This window comes from Bufo bufo, chromosome 8 (assembly GCF_905171765.1).
Source record: "Bufo bufo chromosome 8, aBufBuf1.1, whole genome shotgun sequence".
NCBI lineage: Eukaryota > Metazoa > Chordata > Amphibia > Anura > Bufonidae > Bufo > Bufo bufo.
Window position 1 is genome coordinate 5,106,310 of NC_053396.1, and position 17,511 is coordinate 5,123,820.

A 17,511-nucleotide genomic window follows, 5' to 3' on the forward strand; every position below is an offset into this window, starting at 1 on the left:
ATATCACCGTGCAGTGCCCGCATATCACTGTGCAGTGCCCACATATCCCCACTTAGTGATGAGCGGCAGGGGCAATATTCGAATTTGTGATATTTCGCTAATATTTGGGTGAATATTCACCATATATTCGCGAATTTGAGAATTCGTTATCTCCAGTCATTATTTTCTTGATTGCGGAAATCGGCAATTGAAAATTTCGCAATCAACACTGCTCCTAAAGTCAAAGATATTGCAGCCTTCTCATTGGCCCACAAGCTAGAAGCAGAGAGGGATCAGCTGTACCGATTTAAAAAAATCTAAAATATTTGAAATTATGAATATATAACACTATATTCTAAATATTCGCGAATTCTCGAAGTGTCGATATTCACGATAAAAATTAGCAATTTGAATATTCGTGATCAACACTAATTCCCATACAGTGCCCACATATCCCGCAGTAAACACCGTTTATAGTGCCGTGTATTAGATATAGTAGGTGAGACATGAGGGATGGGTGGTGGGGGCCTTGTTTCCCATTTTTGACTCCAGGTCAGTCTTCGCTGTCGCCCCCTGGATGACTGGTGGAGACGACTGCAGCATCTCGGAGGGATGACCGTCCATAAACAGCACCAGTGCACGTCCTGAGCGCCGGCAAAGAGAAACCACAAGTCTTATCTACTGAGCGCAGGAAGGACTGCAACACCGGATCACATGTATCACACCACTGTATCTCAGCTTGTGTGTCATATTGTGTATGAGATACTGTCTGCTGAGCTGTGTATCTAATCCTATCCTGTGTGATACTGTCTGCTGAGCTGTGTATCTAATCCTGTCCTGTGTGATACTGTCTGCTGAGCTGTGTATCTAATCCTATCCTGTGTGATACTGTCTGCTGAGCCGTGTATCTAATCCTATCCTGTGTGATACTGTCTGCTGAGCTGTGTATCTAATCCTATCCTGTGTGATACCGTCTGCTGAGCTGTGTATCTAATCCTATCCTGTGTGATACCGTCTGCTGAGCGGTGTATCTAATCCTATCCTGTGTGATACTGTCTGCTGAGCTGTGTATCTAATCCTATCCTGTGTGATACTGTCTGCTGAGCTGTGTATCTAATCCTATTCTGTGTGATACTGTCTCCTGAGCTGTGTATCTAATCCTATCCTGTGTGATACTGTTTGCTGAGCTGTGTATCTAATCCTATTCTGTGTGATACTGTCTGCTGAGCTGTGTATCTAAGCCTATTCTGTGTGATACTGTCTCCTGAGCTGTTCTAATCCTATCCTGTGTGATACTGTCTGCTGAGCTATGTATCTAATCCTATCCTGTGTGATACTGTCTGCTGAGCTGTGTATCTAATCCTATCCTGTGTGATACTGTCTGCTGAGCTGTGTATCTAATCCTATCCTGTGTGATACTGTCTGCTGAGCTGTGTATCTAATCCTATCCTGTGTGATACTGTCTGCTGAGCTGTGTATCTAATCCTATTCTGTGTGATACAGTCTGCTGAGCTGTGTATCTAATCCTATTCTGTGTGATACAGTCTCCTGAGCTGTGTATCTAATCCTATCCTGTGTGATACTGTCTCCTGAGCTGTGTATCTAATCCTATCCTGTGTGATACTGTCTGCTGAGCTGTGTATCTAATCCTGTCCTGTGTGATACTGCCTGCTGAGCTGTGTATCTAATCCTGTCCTGTGTGATACTGTCTGCTGAGCTGTGTATCTAATCCTGTGTGATACAGTTTCAGACACACGTCCCCCCCCCTGTATATTATCAGTGTACTGTACCCCGGGGGCTCAGCATCGGTAGAAGTCTCGGACTATTCATATCTAGCAGCTGGATGTTTCGGTGGAGGCCGCGGCTATAAATGAAGCGCTATTTATACGGCTGAGGGACAGGCGCGGCGCTCCTCGTGGAGGTCGTCTTACACTTGTAGCTGTGGTGGCGGCGAGGCTGATCCGCTGTCTCTCAGTCACTGATTGCTGTACATATTCCTTGCTCTCCCATATTAGAAGGTTGTGTCACTGACAAGATGTCTCAGTCCCAACTGGCACCATCCAGGCACAACCCCTGCAAAACCTTATCACCATCCTGGCACCATTCCTGTACCACCCCGGCACCATTGCTGCAGCACTTGGCATCACCTCATTACCATCCCTGCACCACCCTATAACCATTGCTGCAGCACCTTGGCATCACCCTATCACCATCGCTGCAGCACCTTGGCATCACCCTATCACCATCGCTGCAGCACCTTGGCATCACCCTATCACCATCGCTGCACCACCCTATCACCATCACTGCAGCACCTTGGCATCACCCTATCACCATCGCTGCACCACCTTGACATCACCCTATCAGCATCCCTGCACCACCATCGCTGTAGCACCTTGGCATCACCCTATCACCATCGCTGCACCACCTTGACATCACCCTATCAGCATCCCTGCACCACCATCGCTGTAGCACCTTGGCATCACCCCATCACCATCCCTGCAGCACCTTGGCATCACCCTATCACCATCGCTGCAGCACCTTGGCATCACCCTATCACCATCGCTGCACCACCCTATCACCATCACTGCAGCACCTTGGCATCACCCTATCACCATCCCTATCACCATCGCTGCACCACCTTGACATCACCCTATCAGCATCCCTGCACCACCATCGCTGTAGCACCTTGGCATCACCCTATCACCATCGCTGCACCACCTTGACATCACCCTATCAGCATCCCTGCACCACCATCGCTGTAGCACCTTGGCATCACCCTATCACCATCGCTGCACCACCTTGACATCACCCTATCAGCATCCCTGCACCACCATCGCTGTAGCACCTTGGCATCACCCCATCACCATCCCTGCAGCACCTTGGCATCACCCTATCACCATCGCTGCAGCACCTTGGCATCACCCTATCACCATCGCTGCAGCACCTTGGCATCACCATCACTGCAGCACCTTGGCATCACCCTATCACCATCGCTGTAGCACCTTGGCATCACCCCATCACCATCCCTGCAGCACCTTGGCATCACCCTATCACCATCGCTGCAGCACCTTGGCATCACCCTATCACCATCGCTGCAGCACCTTGGCATCACCATCACTGCAGCACCTTGGCATCACCCTATCACCATCGCTGCACCACCTTGACATCACCCTATCAGCATCCCTGCACCACCATCGCTCTAGCACCTTTGCATCACCCTATCACCATCGCTGCACCACCTTGACATCACCCTATCAGCATCCCTGCACCACCATCGCTGTAGCACCTTGGCATCACCCTATCACCATCGCTGCAGCACCTTGGCATCACCCTATCAGCATCCCTGCAGCACCTTGGCATCACCCTATCACCATCGCTGCAGCACCTTGGCATCACCCTATCAGCATCCCTGCAGCACCATCGCTGTAGCACCTTGGCATCACCCTATCACCATCGCTGCACCACCTTGACATCACCCTATCAGCATCCCTGCACCACCATCGCTATAGCACCTTGGCATCACCCCATCACCATCCCTGCAGCACCTTGGCATCACCCTATCACCATCCCTGCAGCACCTTGGCATCACCCTATCACCATCGCTGCACCACCTTGACATCACCCTATCAGCATCCCTGCACCACCATCGCTCTAGCACCTTTGCATCACCCCATCACCATCGCTGCACCACCTTGACATCACCCTATCAGCATCCCTGCACCACCATCGCTGTAGCACCTTGGCATCACCCTATCACCATCGCTGCAGCACCTTGGCATCACCCTATCACCATCCCTGCAGCACCTTGGCATCACCCTATCACCATCGCTGCAGCACCTTGGCATCACCCTATCAGCATCCCTGCAGCACCATCGCTGTAGCACCTTGGCATCACCCTATCACCATCGCTGCACCACCTTGACATCACCCTATCAGCATCCCTGCACCACCATCGCTATAGCACCTTGGCATCACCCCATCACCATCCCTGCAGCACCTTGGCATCACCCTATCACCATCGCTGCAGCACCTTGGCATCACCCTATCACCATCCCTGCAGCACCTTGGCATCACCCTATCACCATCGCTGCAGCACCTTGGCATCACCCTATCAGCATCTCTGCACCACCATCGCTGTAGCACCTTGGCATCACCCCATCACCATCCCTGCAGCACCTTGGCATCACCCTATCACCATCGCTGCAGCACCTTGGCATCACCCTATCACCATCGCTGCAGCACCTTGGCATCACCCTATCACCATCGCTGCAGCACCTTGGCATCACCCTATCACCATCCCTGCAGCACCTTGGCATCACCCTATCACCATAGCTGCAGCACCTTGGCATCACCCTATCACCATCCCTGCAGCACCTTGGTATCACCCTATCACCATCCCTGCAGCACCTTGGCATCACCCTATCACCATCCCTGCAGCACCCTTTCATACCTCCCAACTTTTGAAAATTGCAAAGTTTAGTAAGGAGCAATTTAGTAAATATATTAATGCACATTTATGCAATAATTCCCCAAGTCAAAAAGAGGGACCCTTGGAAAGCATGCCCTTTCACCATCCCTGCACTACCCCAGCAATATCCCTGCACCATGCTTGCTGGGGCGGATTGGCCATAGACCCTGACCCATAGGCCATTGACTCTCTGCCTGAGGAGGTGGTGATGGTGAGGACAATAAAGGAATTCAGGAGGGGCCTGGATGTATTTCTGGAGCGTAATAATATTACAGGCTATAGCTACTAGAGAGGGGTCGTTGATCCAGGGAGTTATTCTGATGCCTGATTGGAGTTGGGAAAGAATAATTTATTCCCCTAAAGTGGGGAAAATTGGCTTCTACCTCACAGGGGTTTTTTTTCCTTCCTCTGGATCAACTTGCAGGATGACAGGCCGAACTGGATGGACTGAGGGCTTTTTTCGGCCTTATGTACTATGTTACTATGTTACCCTACAGGGAATTTTCCGGTGTGCCGATGCCCACAGGGCCACCTGTGCCCTCCTCACTGCCACTGGCCGGGTGCACACTACTGGGGGCACTATGGGAGTCATTATTAGAGGAAGTCCCACATCTCACCTCCTAAGCCCCCTGCTCCGCATCCATGTTAGAGACAACTGGAGGAGGAGGACAGGACGTGGCAGCTACTGATGGCCACCACAGCGGGATAGTATTCTGTGCCGCACTGTGGTATAACTGACTCTGCCAACTTGTATTGGCCACCTTCTGTCAATTTGGACCCACCTACAACATTGGGGCCACTTTTAGTTTTTTTCCAGGGCCACGTTAAGTTCCCCGTCCGCCCCTGCAGCACAGGTTACTGGCGCACATTGGAAACTGCCTACATAGCAATCCCAGAATGTATTTTTACTATCAGATTTGCAGCCAGTTCATCCCATCACAGTAATATGGCGCTCAGTCCTAAGCCAGCGCCATGCGGGGGGTCACGTGACGTCTCCAGGGGGGGAATTGTAATAATCTTCCCTCCATCAATGAGAATAAAGAAAATACACTAAATACAAATAGACAGTATATGTGCATTCAGCAGTCAGAGGGTTAAATCGGCAAGACGGTCACAATATAGTCCGCGATCACGATTATACTGCAGAGTTTGATATGTTTTTGGTACTTGTACTTTACAGTATTATTCCATGACATCCGTGTGATGTCCGTGTTGCATCCACTTTTTTGGTGATCTATTGTAAGAAGGTCATTTCCGGTCCCCCCCCCCCCTCCCAAGCCCTATTGAAGTGAATGGTTCCGCATACATTCGTGTCCATGAGCCCTTATTAATATGTTTCATTGCTGCCTTCAGCCTCCAGGTGGCGCTGTGTCCATGCTTTTTCTACAGCTCTCCTTCTTCCAACTGGAGAAATATTCAGCACATACACCATCTACAGGCAGAAAGGGGTTACTGCACCTTAAAAATGCCAAACCCATAACTGCAATGATACATTGTAACAAACTATCAGGATAGATGCCACTAGAGTTTTTGCTCACAGATGATTGTCTAGCCTGGATACAACTGTAACAAACCCTCAGCTGTACTAGGTCAGGACCGATATCAGCCTCCTGATGCAAACAATGAGCCCATCACATAATAGTGCCAGCAGAGGCCCATAACAATGTCCCCATAATAGTTCCTGCCTCAGGACACCATAGCAATGTCCTCATAATAGTGCCAGCCATACGGCCACCATAACAATGTCCTCATAACAGTGCCAGACACAGGGCCCCATAACAATACCCACATAATAGTGCCAGCCACAGGACCCCCATAACAATTTCATCAACTGTACTGGATATGGTGGACAGTCCCGGATTTCAGTGGCGGTCCCTGAACGGCGGAGGCCTGTCCCGCTCTCAGCTGATTGTAACGGTGAAGCAGGTGCCGTCCGCTCCCCACTCCACCATTCCTCTTAGCGGCAGCACCATATCTGTCACACAGGGGGGCAGCGCAATGTGTGACAGTATCCTGCTGGGGAGCTGTGATCAGCGGAGGACCCAGGGGAGGATATACAGTTTTTTTTAAACTTCCTGTGAAGGGGGCACATATCTGGGCATCTATTACCGTGAGGGGCACATATATTCTGGCCATAACTACTGCGAGGGGGCACATATCTGGGCATAGCTACTGTGAGGGGGGCACATATCTGGGCATAGCTACTGTGAGGGGGGCACATATCTGGGCATAGCTACTGTGAGGGGGGCACATATCTGGGCATAGCTACTGTGAGGGGGCACATATCTGGGCATCTATTACCGTGAGGGGCACATATATTCTGGCCATAACTACTGCGAGGGGGCACATTTCTGGGCATAGCTACTGTGAGGGGGGCACATATCTGGGCATAGCTACTGTGAGGGGGGCACATATCTGGGCATAGCTACTGTGAGGGGAGCACATATCTGGGCATAGCTACTGTGAGGGGGGCACATATCTGGGCATAGCTACTGTGAGGGGGGCACATATCTGGGCATAGCTACTGTGAGGGGGCACATATCTGGGCATAGCTACTGTGAGGGGGGCACATATCTGGGCATAGCTACTGTGAGGGGGGCACATATCTGGGCATAGCTACTGTGAGGGGGGCACATATCTAGGCATAGCTACTGTGAGGGGGGCACATATCTGGGCCTAGCTACTGTGAGGGGGGCACATATCTAGGCATAGCTACTGTGAGGGGGGCACATATCTAGGCATAGCTACTGTGAGGGGGGCACATATCTGGGCATAGCTACTGTGAGGGGGGCACATATCTAGGCATAGCTACTGTGAGGGGGGCACATATCTAGGCATAGCTACTGTGAGGGGGGCACATATCTAGGCATAGCTACTGTGAGGGGGGCACATATCTGGGCATAGCTACTGTGAGGGGGGCACATATCTAGGCCTAGCTACTGTGAGGGGGCACATATCTGGGCATAGCTACTGTGAGGGGGCACATATCTTGGCATAGCTATTGTGAGGGAGGCACATATCTGGGCATAGCTACTGTGAGGAGGGCACTAGGCACATATCTGGGCATAGCTACTGTGAGGGGGGCACATATCTGGGCATAGCTACTGTGAGGGGGCACATATCTGGGCATAGCTACTGTGAGGGGGGCACATATCTGGGCATAGCTACTGTGAGGGGGGCACATATCTGGGCATAGCTACTGTGAGGGGGCACATATCTGGGCATAGCTACTGTGAGGGGGGCACATATCTGGGCATAGCTACTGTGAGGGGGCACATATCTGGGCATAGCTACTGTGAGGGGGGCACATATCTGGGCATAGCTACTGTGAGGGGGGCACATATCTGGGCATAGCTACTGTAAGGGGGGCACATATCTGGGCATAGCTACTGTGAGGGGGCACATATCTGGGCATAGCTACTGTGAGGGGGGCACATATCTGGGCATAGCTACTGTGAGGGGGGCACATATCTGGGCATAGCTACTGTGAGGGGGGCACATATCTGGGCATAGCTACTGTGAGGGGGGAACACATCTGGGTATAGCTACTGTGAGGGGGCACGTCTGGGCATAGCTACTGTGAGGGGGGCACATATCTGGGCATAACTACTGTGAGGGGGGCACATATCTGGGCATAGCTACTGTGAGGGGGGCACATATCTAGGCATAGCTACTGTGAGGGGGCACATATCTGGGCATAGCTACTGTGAGGGGGGCACATATCTGGGCATAGCTACTGTCAGGGGGGCACATATCTGGGCATAACTACTGTGAGGGGGCACATATCTGGGCATAACCACTATGTGCTGGCGGAAATAGGGAATAATTACTATGTGGGTGTGTACAGTTATGTTGTGGGTGGAGTTAAGGGCGTGGCTAGGCACATATTTGTGTTTTCCATAAGGTGGGTGATATGAACAAGGGGGACATCCTAAAACAGGCATGCTCAACCTGCAGCCCTCCAGCTGTTGTAAAACTACAACTCCCACAATGCCCTGCTGTAGGTTGATAGCTGTAGGCTGTTCGGGCATGCTGGGAGTTGTAGTTTTGCAACAGCTGGAGGGCCGCAGGTTGAGCATGCCTGATCTAAAACATTTAATGTGAAAATAGCCGAATGTGCACGAGACTTTGCACAACCCAAGATCTCTGCTTCCCAAACCCATCCCGGAAGTTTCATGGATTTTGGTTCCCACAAGGCAAATGAGTGACATGAAGCTTGTTTTTTGGGGAGTACTTAACGTACAAGAAACACCTCCGATGTATAGGAGCCCCGGCCGACGCTGGGTATAGGAGCGCCGGCCGACAATGGGTATAGGAGCGCCGGCCGACAATGGGTATAGGAGCGCCGGCCGACGCTGGGTATAAGAGCGCCGGCCGACGCTGGGTATAGGAGCGCCGGCCGACGCTGGGTATTATTGGAGCGCCCGCCGACGCTAGGTATTATTGGAGCGCCGGCCGACGCTGGGTATTATTGGAGCGCCGGCCGACGCTGGGTATTATTGGAGCGCCGGCCGACGCTGGGTATTATTGGAGCGCCGGCCGACGCTGGGTATTATTGGAGCGCCGGCCGACGCTGGGTATTATTGGAGCTCCGGCCGACGCTGGGTATTATTGGAGCGCCGGCCGACGCTGGGTATTATTGGAGCGCCGGCCGACGCTGGGTATTATTGGAGCGCCGGCCGACGCTGGGTATTATTGGAGCTCCGGCCGACGCTGGGTATTATTGGAGCGCCGGCCGACGCTGGGTATTATTGGAGCGCCGGCCGACGCTGGGTATTATTGGAGCGCCGGCCGACGCTGGGTATTATTGGAGCGCCGGCCGACGCTGGGTATTATTGGAGCGCCGGCCGACGCTGGGTATTATTGGAGCGCCGGCCGACGCTGGGTATTATTGGAGCGCCGGCCGACGCTGGGTATTATTGGAGCGCCGGCCGACGCTGGGTATTATTGGAGCGCCGGCCGACGCTGGGTATTATTGGAGCTCCGGCCGACGCTGGGTATTATTGGAGCGCCGGCCGACGCTGGGTATTATTGGAGCGCCGGCCGACGCTGGGTATTATTGGAGCGCCGGCCGACGCTGGGTATTATTGGAGCGCCGGCCGACGCTGGGTATTATTGGAGCGCCGGCCGACGCTGGGTATTATTGGAGCTCCGGCCGACGCTGGGTATTATTGGAGCTCCGGCCGACGCTGGGTATTATTGGAGCACCGGCCGACGCTGGGTATTATTGGAGCACCGGCCGACGCTGGGTATTATTGGAGCACCGGCCGACGCTGGGTATTATTGGAGCACCGGCCGACGCTGGGTATTATTTGAGCACCGGCCGACGCTGGGTATTATTGGAGCACCGGCCGACGCTGGGTATTATTGGAGCACCGGCCGACGCTGGGTATTATTGGAGCACCGGCCGACGCTGGGTATTATTGGAGCACCGGCCGACGCTGGGTATTATTGGAGCACCGGCCGACGCTGGGTATTATTGGAGCACCGGCCGACGCTGGGTATTATTGAGGCACCGGCCGACGCTGGGTATTATTGGGGCACCGGCCGACGCTGGGTATTATTGGAGCACCGGCCGACGCTGGGTATTATTGGAGCACCGGCCGACGCTGGGTATTATTGGAGCACCGGCCGACGCTGGGTATTATTGGAGCACCGGCCGACGCTGGGTATTATTGGAGCACCGGCCGACGATGGGTATTATTGGAGCACTGGCCGACACTGGGTATTAGAGCACCGGCTGAACAGTGACCGGCATGAGATCTTCAGTAGGAGAACCCCCAGACTTGCTCCATTTCAGCACCATGTACCTTTGGTGGACTTCCAAGTTCTCTGGTTCTCCTCCTCCTCAATCAGCATGTGAGGCCTCCTGTAGCTTCAGGCCTAGTCAAACACTTGAGCATTCCACCCTCAGACCAAACCTGGAGAAAGACTGAACTAAGACCTGGATTTATAACCGGCCTTGGTGTCAGGGAGCACATGGGAGGCTGAGCCAGGGGCCTAGCTAAAGGCTGACGGGCCCTGGTGCAAGAGTTCAGCTTGGGCCCCCGTCCCTCAGTGCTTGTTGGCAAGGGGCAGGGGAGCACATAGCCCTCCCGCTGGGCGCCCCCTCATGCCAAATTCTTGACCTAACCCCTTCCTTCCAGCCAGAGGTGTAACTAGACCAGCATGCACTTTCTATAATGCCAGTGTCTTATGTGGCACAAGGGTCTTTGGGCCCCTCAGGATCCTGGGCCCGGTAGCGACTGCTACTTCTGCACCCCCTATAGCTGCGCCCCTGGAGGCTTACAACCATGTAAAGCACAGGAGATCCCCCGCACACCTGCAACAAAACCCATTACCCCGTCTAACAGTATACATTAAAAGCTGAGGTTTCGTTGCACAAACCTTTGGCCAAGACTATGTGGAGGCCGCACCGCCGACGTCAAGGCGCCTCTGTAACGTGTGGTCCGAGCTCTATTTATATGGGAGCAGATTGATTCAGTTGATTAAATGCAGGTGAAGCTGGAGATGGCCTCCTCCTCCTCACAAGGTGCAGGGACTCATTGGAGGCCGGCTGGACTAGGACCTGAGCCGGAGCCATGGCTGACCCTGCGGCTAGCCTTGTGAATAAGCCTTCACATTTCTAATAGCTGCTGCACAATAAGTAGTAGGGGCGATGCGAGCCTAACGTCACTCAATAGGAGAACTTCGGTTGTGCAAATTATCAAGGCAATTGATTGAGGTTCAGCCATTTTCACATTAAATGTTTTAGAATGTCCCTGAACAAGGTGCCGCTCCCTGTGATGGATGCCATAGACGAAAGTTTGCATAACTTTTCTTTCTAGAACAATTAAGCCTTATTTTCATACATCCCCTTTAATTGATAAGACGCCATTTGCCGGTGCGGTACCGCAGCCGGCTCCCATCAGTTTGGCTCAGGTTGCTGCCGCTGTTGTTGTAGTACCGCCGGGGGCCGGCAGAGGCCGCTGCTCGCCGCATAGTGCGCGCTGGTCTTCAGCTGGATGATTGACAGCTCGCTGAGGGGGAGGGGCTTGTAGTGAGAGAAAAAAAAAATACACAGCAAGAGAGACGGAGGAGAGAGGCGAAGCCGGAGCTGAGCCGCCTTGTATCCGCCGGCATCCCGCGCACCGAGCACCCGCCCCGACCCCGGCAGCACACCGGCATCACCCCCGCAGAGCGCTCCACCAGAACAGGTCGGTATCTCGGTGGGACGGCTCTCCGGGTCATCCTTTCCCGGAAAGAGGCGGGGGAGGACGGGCCCAGGCCGAAGCTTTGTTCGGTCAGGCCCCGCAACCATCTTCCTCCTCTTCGGCTCCTCTCTGGAGGGCGCAGGGAGGCGGCGGAGGGGCAGACGGCAGGCCGGGGCCTCCACTGACGGAGCGGGCCACCGGGCAGTGACAGCCGAGGCCTGAGGCCTCCTCCGGGGACGGCGCCTCCTGCCTGAGTGATGGGGGAGGTGCGGACCCCCCTCCCCGGCTGTAATGGCTTCTCCTGGGGATCTGTCACCCTGCCCCCACCCTGCTGCCCGGAGGAGTTGTCAGAGGGATTCTGGCCGATTGTTTACCTAGTGATGTATGTGGTACAGTGCAATAGTCTGCAGACAGGTCAGCTGTAGTGGGACTATCACTACCAGCATCCTCCAGTGTAGTGCTATAGTCTGCAGCCGAAGGCCTCTAATTGTGGTGCAACAATCACTGACTGCTCTGTGTATGAGTGCAATGCTCTGCAGCCAGGTTAATTGCACTGTAGCTATCATCCCCAGCATTCATTGACTGCTCTGTGTATGATAGTGCAATGCTCTGCAGCCAGGTTAATTGCACTGTAGCTATCATCCCCAGCATTCATTGACTGCTCTGTCTGATATAGTGTGATACTCTGCAGCCAGGTCAGTTACAGTTGAACTATCACTCCCACCATCTTTTGGCAGTTGTGTGCAGTAGTCTAATTATACTGGAACGATCACTCCCGACATTCATGGACAGCTGTATGTTGTGCAATAGTCTGCAGATAGGACCCTCTAATTGTACTGGGATTATCACTCCCATCTTCTGACAGCTGTGTGTATATATGTGCAATAGTCTGCAGATAGGACCCTCTAATTGTACTGGGATTATCACTCCCATCTTCTGACAGCTGTGTGTGTATATATGTGCAATAGTCTGCAGACAGGGCCCTCTAATTAATTGTACTGGTACTATCACTCCTATTATGCTCTAATAGCTCAGTGTATTGTGCGTTGGTCTGCAGCCTGTGGTCCTCTATATTTGGTGGGACTACAACCTCCAGCATGCTGTCAGCATTTTATCCTACGGCCCAATGTTCTGCAAGAGTGGTTCTTTGTGGGACTGAAACTCCCAGCATGCCCACAGTGTTTTGCACTTGTAGAATTGGTGGAACTACAACTCCCAGCATGGCCTGAGAGTGACCTATCAAAGTGGTGTGTAGCCTGTTGTCGGACTACTCTCCTTATGCCCTGACACCTGTATGTGTCTGTTAGAGCATGGGGGTTGTAGTACATGCGTGGTGTCTGTACCACTGCACTTGCAGTCTGTGAAGACATGCTGGGAGTTGTAGTCTGATGTGACGCCCACAGGTTGGCAGTGGTGGATGTAGACGAGTGCTGCGCCTCACTGATGGCGGTAGGTGACCGATAACGAGCGTTCTGTAATCAACTGCTCCTCCAGTCTTAAGTCAGTAAAGCTTCATCTCTGCTTGCTGTCACTGAATGGCAGCATTCTTGTCGACACCCAGAGGCTGGAAACCCCACTTCTCACAGCTGAGGGTTTGTTACAATTGTATCCAGTCCGGACAAGCCTCTTAGAGTGGAGCACACCAGCAGCACAAATCTGTTTTCTGTCCTGAGAGTTTGTTACAGTGTATCAGTGCAGGCAATATGTATCAGCCTGGAGTCCACACTGTCTCAAAGGGACTGGATACAATTGTAACAACCCCCTCAGCTGTGAGAAGTGTCAGGTCTGTAAAGGTTTTCAGCCTTTGTTTGTAATCAAGAATGTTCCCATTCAAGGACAGCAAGCAGAGGTTGGAAAGTTGTCGAGATGTTAATAAGGTCACTTGACTGGTCGGAGTCTTGCTGTTGGGGCCCCCGACCTGCGCCCAGAAGTGTCCTGCCGCCGCTGCTATAGGGGGCCTCCTCCTCAGTAAGATTCGGGCTGTGTGGACGTCTGCCGTCAGTCAGGACAGATTCTGCAGAAATGGACGGCTCCAGACGTAATGTGTAGGGCCCTGGTGATATGGCGGTGCCCGCAGGTCACGTCAAGATGGCGGCATTACGTCAGGTGACTCTGTAACCCCCGGTAGACGGTCGGATTTGCAGCGTTCACGAGGATACGTTAAAGCCTCCGTATGATAAGTCTTTGTAGGCAACGCCGTATCCTTGACATGGGGGCTCCTCTCTGCGGAGGATGACCCCCATGTCTTATTTGGCCTCAGATAAGTGGCGGAAGTCTCCACCAGTATAACTATCGTGTGGACTGGATTCTGGGGCGTGCGCACCTGAGGATGTTGGCATCAAATGTCCACAGCGTGTGAATGCACACTAACAAACCCTCAGCTGTGAGAAGTCTCAGGTCGGGATGGGTTTTCTGGTTCTGAACAAGGATGTTCTCATTCATTGACAGCAAGCAGTCAAAGTTCTATTAACCTCAGTAGAAATGCTCCCTTTTTTCCAGCAGGATCCTGCTGCTCCAGGTTCTATACGGATGATCCCTGCAGCTGGTGTCCTGCGGGGGGCGCCGTCTTATTCGCAGCAGCCTGAGCGCTGATCTACATAGATGTGCAATAGATATGTGTGGGAGCGGTATAGAGGACCTGTCTCTCAGGTTCCTGTTTATCATCTGCACAGGGGTGCAATAGCCTGCGCATCAACTACTGTATGTGGACCTCTACCGAAATATCAACGTAAAATGATTGCCGCCCGAGCTCAGCGTAGATACCGGGCATGAGCAAGCATGTGGCGGGCAGTTTATTAGTGTGTGATTATAAAAACTGTCATCCTGTATTATACTCCAGAGCTGCACTCACTATTCTGCTGGTGCAGTCACTGTGTACATACATTACTTATCCTGTCCTGATCCTGAGTTACATCCTGTATTATACTCCAGAGCTGCACTCACTATTCTGCTGGTGCAGTCACTGTGTACATACATTACTTATCCTGTACTGATCCTGAGTTACATCCAGTATTATACTCCAGAGCTGCACTCACTATTTTGCTGGTGCAGTCATTCTGTACATACATTAATTATCCTGTACTGATCCTGAGTTACATCCTGTATTATACTCCAGAGCTGCACTCACTATTCTGCTGGTGCAGTCACTGTGTACATACATTACTTATCCTGTACTGATCCTGAGTTACATCCTGTATTATACTCCAGAGCTGCACTCACTATTCTGCTGGTGCAGTCACTGTGTACATACATTACTTATCCTGTACTGATCCTGAGTTAGGCTACTTTCACACTTGCGGCAGAGAGATCCGGCAAGCAGTTCCGTCGCCTAAACTGCCTGCCGGATCAGGCAAAACGTATGCCAACTGATGACATTAGTAAGACTGATCAGGATTCTGATCAGTCTAAAAAATGCATTGAAATGCCGGATCCGTCTTTCCGGCGTCATCCGTCAAAAACGGATCCAGCATTTATTTTTTTCACCTTTTTTTCAGTCTACGCAGACCGGAAGGACGCATCCGGCACTAATACATTCCTATGGGGTAAAATGCCGGATCCGGCATTCAGGCAAGTCTTCAGTTTTTTTCGCCGGAGATAAAACCGTAGCATGCTGCGGTTTTCTCTTTTGCCTGATCAGTCAAAACGACTGAATTGAAGGCATCCTGAACGGATTACTCTCCATTCAGAATGCATGGGGATATGCCTGATCAGTTCTTTTCCGGTATTGAGCCCCTGTGACGGAACTCTATGCAGGAAAAGAAAAACGTAAGTGTGAAAGTAGCCTTACATCCTGTATTATAGTATTATACTCCAGAGCTGCACTCACTATTCTGCTGGTGCAGTCACTGTGTACATACATTACTTATCCTGTACTGATCCTGGGTTACATCCTGTATTATACTCCAGAGCTGAACTCACTATTCTGCTGGTGCAGTCACTGTGTACATACATTACTGATCCTGAGTTACATCCTGTATTATACTCCAGAGCTGCACTCACTATTCTGCTGGTGCAGTCACTGTGTACATACATTACTTATCCTGTACTGATCCTGAGTTACATCCTGTATTATACTCCAGAGCTGCACTCACTATTCTGCTGGTGCAGTCACTGTGTACATACATTACTTATCCTGTACTGACCCTGAGTTACATCCTGTATTATACTCCAGAGCTGCACTCACTATTCTGCTGGTGCAGTCACTGTGTACATACATTACTTATCCTGTACTGATCCTGAGTTACATCCTGTATTATACTCCAGAGCTGCACTCACTATTCTGCTGGTGCAGTCACTGTGTACATACATTACTTATCCTCTACTGATCCTGGGTTACATGCTGTATTATACTCCAGAGCTGAACTCACTATTCTGCTGGTGCAGTCACTGTGTACATACATTACTGATCCTGAGTTACATCCTGTATTATACTCCAGAGCTGAACTCACTATTCTGCTGGTGCAGTCACTGTGTACATACATTACTTATCCTGTATTATACTCCAGAGCTGCACTCACTATTCTGCTGGTGCAGTCACTGTGTACATACATTACTTATCCTGTATTATACTCCAGAGCTGCACTCACTATTCTGCTGGTGCAGTCACTGTGTACATACATTACTTATCCTGTACTGATCCTGAGTTACATCCTGTATTATACCCCAGAGCTGCACTCACTATTCTGCTGGTGCAGTCACTGTGTACATACATTACTTATCCTGTATTATACTCCAGAGCTGCACTCACTATTCTGCTGGTGCAGTCACTGTGTACATACATTACTTATCCAGTACTGATCCTGAGTTACATCCTGTATTATACCCCAGAGCTGCACTCACTATTCTGCTGGTGCAGTCACTGTGTACATACATTACTTATCCTGTACTGATCCTGAGTTACATCCTGTATTATACTCCAGAGCTGCACTCACTATTCTGCTGGTGCAGTCACCATGTACATACATTACTTATCCTGTACTGTTCCTGAGTTACATCCTGTATTATACCCCAGAGCTGCACTCACTATTCTGCTGGTGCAGTCACTGTGTACATACATTACTTATCCTGTACTGATCCTTAGTTACATCCTGTGTTATACTCCAGAGCTGCGCTCACTATTCTGCTGTATTATACTGGTGGGGGCGCTCTGTGGATGACGATACATTGGGTGAGGTGCACTATATGGCGGTGCACAGGCTGACGTGGTGATGATGTGCACTGGGGCCTGTGCCTATTTTCGGCTGCGGGTACAGGTGGGAGCTGCGGTGATTTCTCAGCGGTTGGATCGGGGAGGACGGTGGAGACGGCTTCTGGCCTTGGCTGCGGTGCTGACAGCGGTTTAATTGCCCCCTTAGTGATTACACGGTAATTTTTCAAAAAAATAAACAGAATTCCTGGGAGGACGCCCTCTGCTCCGCTCCCTCCTGGCCGCGGCTCTTCTGCGCTCAGGCTGAACGTTTTCTCCTTTTCCTCTTCACCCTAATAGGGCGTATGAATGTGGGTTCCTCTACATGGGGCGAGCGCTTTATGTTCACCCAAAGTAGTGAAATGCATGTAAGGCAATCGCATTGATAACAATTCCCTGACCCTTCTTTTGCCCATGTGTCTGGGAGAGCAGCCATGGGGAATATTATGCTGCCCCTCCCCCACTGTTATTCCCATCATTCCCACTAATGATGGGAATGATTTGGGTAGTAGTTGGTGTCCGAGGTAAGTGCTCAGAATGTAATTCCCTAGCATTGCCGTTTGCAGGAATCCTGCTTTCCCATTGGTGAGGGAAGAGGAAATGCGTGCACCGCTGTCCGTTCTCTGCAGTATATTCCTTCAGATGGTCACATGACTGACGATTGCCACTCAGTGTTGTCAGAGGGA

At 51.6% G+C, this 17,511-nt stretch overlaps 1 protein-coding gene across 16 annotated transcripts in view; it reads left to right on the forward strand.

Moving 5' to 3' along the window:
• The first annotated feature begins 11,486 nt into the window (after positions 1-11,486).
• Positions 11,487-17,511, forward strand: part of PRRC2B (proline rich coiled-coil 2B) — a 33,860-nt gene continuing 27,835 nt past the window's right edge. For all 16 annotated transcript variants that reach the window (XR_005773961.1, XM_040405884.1, XM_040405887.1 and 13 more), the window contains exon 1: positions 11,487-11,643. The gene's annotated coding sequence lies outside the window, so the exon portion shown is untranslated. The remainder of the gene's footprint in view (positions 11,644-17,511) is intronic.